A 7,767-nucleotide genomic window follows, 5' to 3' on the forward strand; every position below is an offset into this window, starting at 1 on the left:
CTGGCCTGGACCCCGGGGTCAGGCGCCTCATTTTTGTGAATCCCGAGTAATGAGCTGGGAGACCTCTGGGAAGAGCGAGCTGTTTAAAGGCCTGGAGACGGAGCCTGCACCCCTGCAAACGTGATGGTGTGCCATCCGCCTTGCTTGTGTCATTGTGTTGTTTTGAGACTCACATACAAAAACATATTTGAAAGTACCTTATACATTTCAAAATTCCTTATAGAGTCAGATTGTTACAACTGTGCTCTGTCTTCCCAGATAGCACCTAAACCACCCTGGATGCTCATGTTATTAGGAAATAGCAATGCGTTTCTAGGTGTATGTTAAATTATAAATGGGGAATGAAAGGACAATGACAAATAATTTAGTACTTCTACCAGTTTCTATCATTCCATGAAGATTTATCAAAGTCAACCAGAAAGGAAGCTCCTGGACAGCACTTTTAACGTGAAGCCCTGGCCGGTGTGGCTCAGCTGGTTGGAGCATTGGTCTGTAACTGAAAGGTCGCAGGTTTGATTCCTGGTCAAGCACATACTTAGGTTGTGGGTTTGATCCCCAGTTGGGGTGCGTACAGGAAGGCAACCAATGGTTGCTTCTCTCTTGCATTAACATTTCTCTCTCTCCCTTCCTCTCTCTCTAGAAGCAATAAAAAATGTCCTTGGTGAGGAAATTAATAAAGTGAAGAAAATTTCTTAATATTAAATGTTCTTTCCAGTGAAAAGAACCATGGAATTTTATAATCAACATTCAGAATGTCAATGTTTAGAGAATATATTCCCTGAGAGTAGGTTCTTTGGAGGATGAGCAAAGCTGTAACTTTCCATTTACTTTGCTTTTTTATTAATAAGTATTTAAAATATGGAGTAGGGAAACACCTAACTCAATAGTCTGTCAAAATAAAAAGGGAACAATGTGATAATTCTGTTCTCAATTCCCAGCTTTAACAGCACCAGACTGACAAGTAAGACCTGAGCACAATGCAACTGCCATCGCCGCTTTGTTCTCGCCTCTCAGCAGGTTGTCTGGTTCATCGCGTGTTTCACGTCCTCTGGGTTTGTAGTCCCCTCACTTGCCTCCACCTGCACACTCCGAAAGGACGGTGTCAGACTGGACAGTGTCAGCTTCGTCAAACTGAGAACTCTGTTTCTCAGAATTCCCTACTCTGTGTGGAATGGTTAGAGTTTACCAAAAGAAGAGCTTGCATGAGATTTGGAAGGTCAAAGTGAAGCAGCAGCCATTGTCCTCGGCAGTTCACAGCTGTCAAACAGACAGCGAGGTGCCCCGTGGGCCCTGGGCCGTTCTTGCTCTTCTCCGCTCCGTACCCAGCTCTCCTTCCAGGCAGCTGCTGGCGCCCGATCCCAAGAGCAGCCCCAGGCTAGGCTGTGCACCCACGAGGCGGTGCTGACGTAAAGGCGGTGGCTCCCCACGGGCCTCCCTGTGAGCTTCCCCTGCGGTCCCAGCCTGACCGCTCCTCAGAACTCCCGGCCAGCCCTGGCTGGTCCGCTGGGCAGGACTTCAGGGAGACAGTTTACTTATTCTTTTTTTCCCCGATCCTCGAGCTCCTCCTTCCAGATCTTCATTTCTTTAGCTCCTTGTACTTTTGTGTCTAATTCCTATAATAAAGTTTAAGGTCCAAAAGAGAACTAATTCTTATAACAAGAAATATCTTATATCCAGAATACAGTGGTTCTCTTTCTCGGACTGATGCTTTATTGGAACCAAATGTGGGTCCAGAGGATGAGAATCTGAACTGCTTTTCTGATCTGGCTACATTCAAAGCCAGCAATGATGTTGCCACAGGGGATACAAGCAGTCAAGGACATACGAGAGCAAAGCAATGACTTAGTTATTGCCTGTAAGTTACCTGAAGTAAAGTGTCTATGGAAGGGAAGGCTCCAGATGACCAAGAAGATACAGCCATAGAACACTTAAGAATATAAGAAGGACCGTGATGGTGTTTGGTTCCTTCCAAATTCACTGAGGAACTTGGAAAAAGAAAACAGAGAGATCAGCGCTTAAATTTTCAGCTCAAGATTCAGATAAAAACCAGAGAGTTTCTGTTACTTCCCTGAAATAAACCTTTGCCTCCTGTAGCCTCAAGATTTACATTTCTGAAAATCAATGGCAAAGTTTAATTCTTCAAAGGCTAAATGACAACACAAATTGAATTCACAGCCTTATAGGATGTCTCATGATAAAGTCAGGGCATGGATAGGGAGGACCAGGGACCTTGAAAAGGAGGTTGGGGAACATACAGGCAGATCCCGACAGAACAGAAACAATCCCGCCGAGCCTCCCTTGCTGGTAGCAATGGCCTCCCCTCCCCAGCTAAGACCTGTGACTTACCTTCCTGAAGATGCTTTAATGGCTTCTCCAGAGGCAGTTGGATGGGAGCGCTGATCCTCCTGAAGACTCAACTTGATCCACCCCTCAACGGCTTCTAGATCCCTATGTTTAGGAACTGAAATACAAGTTCTGGCAGGCCCCAGGGACATGACTACTGAGAAAATACTGCCCATTTACAAGATTACCCCAAAGGTACAAGATTTGGACAGTTTTTACTGGGAAAAAAAAGTCCCTGAGGATGGTTGGATCAGTGTGAGTGTATTGATATAGGTGCCCTGACCAGAGACGATGTGTTCAGTGTTTCAGCTTGGATGACTGAGAGTTGCTCTCATAGCTCGCAATGGTGGCTGACTTTTTCACCCGTGCAGAAGACAGGCAGATGCTAAGGAATGATTGTGGGTCACTGGGAGCTTCTTCAGCGGTGAGTTCTCTTGCGGCTGCTGCTTCAGGTGCGGTTTCTTTACTGGAGTGAATCAGCGTCAGTACGGACCCGGTAGGCAGCCGTTGATCGGGTTAACGCTTTTTATTTTTTTTCTTAATACCTGTTAGCAGAAACTACCCCTAACATATCAGCATTTTGATAAACGAATATTCTATTAAGCATTCAGCACATTATTTTATACTTTCAATGTTTACATTTTATTTTATGAAAAAGGAGGAGGGGGTGGAAGAGGAGAAGGGAGAGGAGGAGAATAAGGAGGAGAAAAAGAATGTCCCAGCACAACTTCCTTTATAGTTATTCCCCAGTAGGGCAGGAACAGGGGGTGGAAGTGTCCAGCAAAGGAGGAGAAATTCCAGTGTAGGGGGCTCCTTACCTAACAAGGTTACAGGAAGAAACGTTCAGAAGTAATAGGAAAGGTTGAGCCACAAACCAAACATGGTGTTCACTGCAAGTTCCGGGGTTTTAGAACCAGGGGACAATACGCCACAGTTGAAAAAGGCATCAGCTGAGTTCCTATCTTGGCTCTCCCATGAATGCGACTATGTCCTTCCGCAACTTCCTATTAGTTTCCTGGGAGTCATTTCTTACCACTGTAAATGACTGTTAGGTTATTTATTGGCCCTCCCAGCTCTAGTGTTTATTTATTTCAATAACTCATTCCCCAAATATCTGTTGAACACTTGCTACATACCAGGCACTATATTTGGCATCAGGGCACCATTTGTGAGAAGGCATCTCTGCTCTTGAAGAGTCATGGTCTCCTGAAGGTGACATGCATTTAAAATAAAACTGCAGTGTGACATCGGAGGCACAGAAAAGCTTCAGGAGTGTTACAAAGCGGAGCAGAGGCCTGGGCTCTACCCTCAGATGTAAATTCTGGGTTACATCTCTCTTCTGGACTCAGAGATCCCTGTCACCCAGGAATATTTGGAAGATAAAGTATTCAAAAATCAGGTATTAAAACTTCTCCGAGTTCATGTAAAAGATAAATTCTCAGCAGTGAGCTGGTAAAAAGCTGGAAAGCCCCGATGTGTTAGAATTTACCAGTCTCCGCCATGTCAACACCCCGCCAGGGCTAATTTTAGGTTACTGATGTGACATCTCTGAGCTCGGCCTGGGGAGGAAGCACACACCGTGGTCCCGCGACCAAAGTCAGCACCGCGTCACAGCGCTTCTGCGGCCTGCGCTCCTGGCGCCCGTCGGGGTTTCCCGGGCACTCTCCACGGAGAGGCTGAGAAAGGCCCGGCTCCGGGCCAGGCGGCCTGGACCCCGCGGGGAAAGCTTCCCATCTCTGGGCACAAGAAACCCCGGAGCGGAGGAGAGGGAGCACGTCCTCGGCCCGAGGGTTCTCCTGTTCTTCTCTGGGAGTGGCTGGTCCCTTCAGCCCTTGCTTGCAGTCACATCATAAAGAGAGGCCTGCTTCCCCAAAGGAGTTTCTATGGCAACCTCATTCCACAGGCAAAGAACAGCACTCTAGGCTTCAGCTAAAAGGTTAGGAGATAAAAATAAATTCTGATTAATCCAGGACCCACATATGTCTAAGACTGAGGAATTACCTGGAAACATAAAACCAGTCAAGGTGAGATTTGCATATTTTCCTTTCCTTTCTTAAAAACAAGAAAAACCCATGGACCAATGAACTGATGACTCCTTGGGAAGCGGACACCTATCTCTGAGGCTGAATTTTGCGGGTAGCTTTCCTCTCTGCCTGCACATCACACTGCAGAAGGGTCTGTGCGCTGGGAGGTGACAGGGGCCCGCAGGAAGAGAGCGGGTACAGTTCCCACCTGAGGGCTGACTGCCGCAGCCCGGAGACCAGGAGGGCAGCCTGCGTCCGCTCCAGTCCGCGAAACCCCTGTATTTCTTAATCCTCTTTCCTTAAAGACACCGTCCCTGGCCCAGCCCACCTTAGCAAAGAACAGTAAGGCTCAAATGAGGTCATCACAGATGTGGAGCATTTTAAAAAAAGTAAAAAGCGTCTATGCAAATGTGGGTTGTGATGGTGGCTACTTGGGAGATGCCTGGGGCGGAGGGGGCGGGGAGCCCGAGGGGGCAGCGCGGCCCTGCTCGCAGAGGCAGGGCGGCTGCAGACCTCCAGGAGCGGGGTCCCAAGGCTGCATCATCTCTGCGGCTCCCAGGAGCAGTCTCTGTGCCGTCGTCCCGGCGTGATTTCCGGCCCCCCCCCCCCCCCCCGCCCCCCCACCCCGCCACTCCATCCTCGCTCACAGAGACGCTCTCTTCCCCCCCTGCTCCCCAAACCCAGGCTTGCTCTGCCCCTCTGCCCGTTCCTCCCTCTGTGCTGCGGCCTCCACGAACACACAGCCTCTTTCTAGCTTCACCTCTGTAGCTTGCTCCTTCGCCCAGGCATGTTATTCTTCTCCTGCAGGTTCCAGAGGTGTGGCCTACTCACCGCCGCGCGCGCCAGCCACCGCCTCGGCCTCGGCCTCCGCGTCCTTTCCATGGCCACGCGGAGCCTCCGCGGAAGGAAGAGGCTTTCTGTGCCGTAAGCAGGCTGAGAGGCCTTTACAAATTGGAGGAGGAAGGTCATTTTAAAAAATATATATATTTTTCATTTTTTAGGTTTCCCCGTTTCATTCTTTAATGTTGTATGAAGTAATGATATACCCAAATGAAGTAGCAAAAATAGTGTACGTTGCCCTGTGGGCTTTCCAACTGGTTTCCAATAGTGGGATGATATACAGCCGCAGAACAGTGGCAAAGCCAGGAGTCTGACGTTGGAGCCTCGATGTTCACTAGACTACAGGTCTCATTCAGTTTTCACCATTTTTATAACTTTCATTCATTCATGTGCTTTTGTGTACAGCCGTATGAAATGCTCCCCCAGGTAGAGATTTGTAGGACCACCCCTACAAATAAGACCCGGAACTGACCTATCGTCACAGCCGTGAATGCCCCGCCCCACTCGACCCCTCGCCCTGTCCCCAAGCAACTGTTAATTTGGTCTTCATCCTTATTATTTTTTTTGTCATTTCTCGAATGTTCTATTAATGGTATCATTCAGTATATAATCTTTTGATATTGACTTTTTTTTCAGTAAGCATAATACCTTAAGGTGCACCCAGGTTGTTGCTATGTATCAATAGTTCATCTCTTTTTATTGATAAATACTATTTTGAATTAAGCAGCTATAACATTCCTGTATAGGTTTTCCGTGAATTTATGTTTGCATTTCTTTGGGATAAATGCCCAAAAGTGAAATTGAGGCCTCAAGTGGTGGTTGCGCGTTACGCTGTTTTTGGCTGGCGCTGTAACGTGTTCACCTCCGCAGGTAAACTGTGGGTGACCCGCTTTCTCAGTATCTTTGCCAGCGCTGGTGTTGCTGTCACAGGGACTATCAAGGGCCCCAGAACGGTAAGTCCCCACTAACTTGGCCTGGGGGGAGGAATGGGCCACTGCGAGTTACGTGGTCTAGCTAAGGGACTTGGCCAGGAGTTTAACAACGCTCACAGCGGGGCCTGGCGAGCGGAGAACCGGGGAGATGGGCGTCACGCTAGCCCTTGATGGAGCCCGTCGCTGAGCCCGCGGGAGAGCAAGAAGGTGGCTCTCCTACAGCAGGATCCCGGGGCCAGGCCTGCCCAGACCAACAAATGGCAGCCAGGAAAAGGCAGCAGAGACCGGAGTACGGGCAGAGGCGGCCGCTGGTGGGAGGAGTCGGAAGTGGGGTTATGGAGGAAGATCCGCTTTGGGCTTTAAAGCCGAACTTGGGGCAGCCACGCGCGTCGTCACGTAGGGCCTCTGAACCGTGTGGCCTGGGACGGAGGTGGCCTTGGCCATGCAGGTTGAGAGGGCGCCGAAGGACCCCCACGGGCCCACCCTGAGGGGCGGCCCTGCGGCTCCGCACTGAGCGCAGGAGGCTGGCTGAGCGCGCCGCAGGGCCGAAGCCGGGATGCGGGACCGAGAGCGGCGACGCCGCGCTGAGGACTCCCGGTCTTCTCCGGAGGAGACTGACGGACCTCGGACTGGCCTGGTTTGGTAAGTGGAGGCAGCCCTGTGTGTGTTTGTGGGTGTTTCTTTTGTTTTAAGGGAGTAGGTTTTAATGGAAAAATTCTGCCCCTCTTCTGAAACTGTAACTTTTGAATAAATGGTTCCTTGCGTAAGACTCTAGCCGCGGAGTCACGTGTTTTTCGGTGGCTGGCAATAAAACCCCGAGTGGTTCTCTTTCATTGCCACTATTTTTGTTATTTTAGCTGTTCTAAAAGGTGTGTAGTGATATTACACTGTGATTTTAAATTATTAATGGCTGCAGTGTTGAAGATCTTCATGTGCTCATTTGCCATCTGCATTTGCTTTTTGGTTAAATGTCTGCTCCTATCTTGTGCACATTTTTTACTTGTTCTGCCTATTTTATTAACGTGGATTTTGGGAGTTCTTTATATAGTCGAGATACAAGACCTTTGTCAGATATGTGATTTACAAATATTTCCTCCTGGTCTGTAGTTTTTACCTTCATCCTTTTAACAAGTTTTTTCATAGGGCAAAAAAGTTTTTACCTCTGAGGAGGTCCAGTTTGTCAGCTTTTCTTTTTATGGATTGTGCTTTCGAAGTCATGCTTAACGTCCTTGTCTAGCCCAAAGACTCTCTCCCGGGTTTCTTTTGAAAGTCTTATAGTTTTATTTACATTTAAACCCTTAGTATATTTTGAATTAATTTTTGCATATGGTGTGAGGTGTGTTATCCTTGTTGGTAGCTGTCTAATTGTTCCATCACCTTCTGTTGAAAAGACTAGGCTTCCTTCATTGAGAGCCTTTGCACCATGTCAGCAATCAGCGGAGCCTTGCCCGTGCCCGCCGGTTTCTAGGTTCTTGGTTCTCGTCCACTGATCTGTATGACTCTTCTTCCACCAAAACCACTGTATTGATTACTGTACCCACATAATGTCTTAGCTTAAAGTATAGTGATTCTTCCTGCTTTTTTTTTCTCTCCCCAAATTATTTATGCTATTTGCTTTTTCACATATA

Source organism: Pteronotus mesoamericanus, unplaced genomic scaffold, assembly GCF_021234165.1.
Source record: "Pteronotus mesoamericanus isolate MK-2021 breed Mesoamerican mustached bat unplaced genomic scaffold, CSHL_Meso_final contig_53, whole genome shotgun sequence".
In the NCBI taxonomy this organism is placed as follows: domain Eukaryota; kingdom Metazoa; phylum Chordata; class Mammalia; order Chiroptera; family Mormoopidae; genus Pteronotus; species Pteronotus mesoamericanus.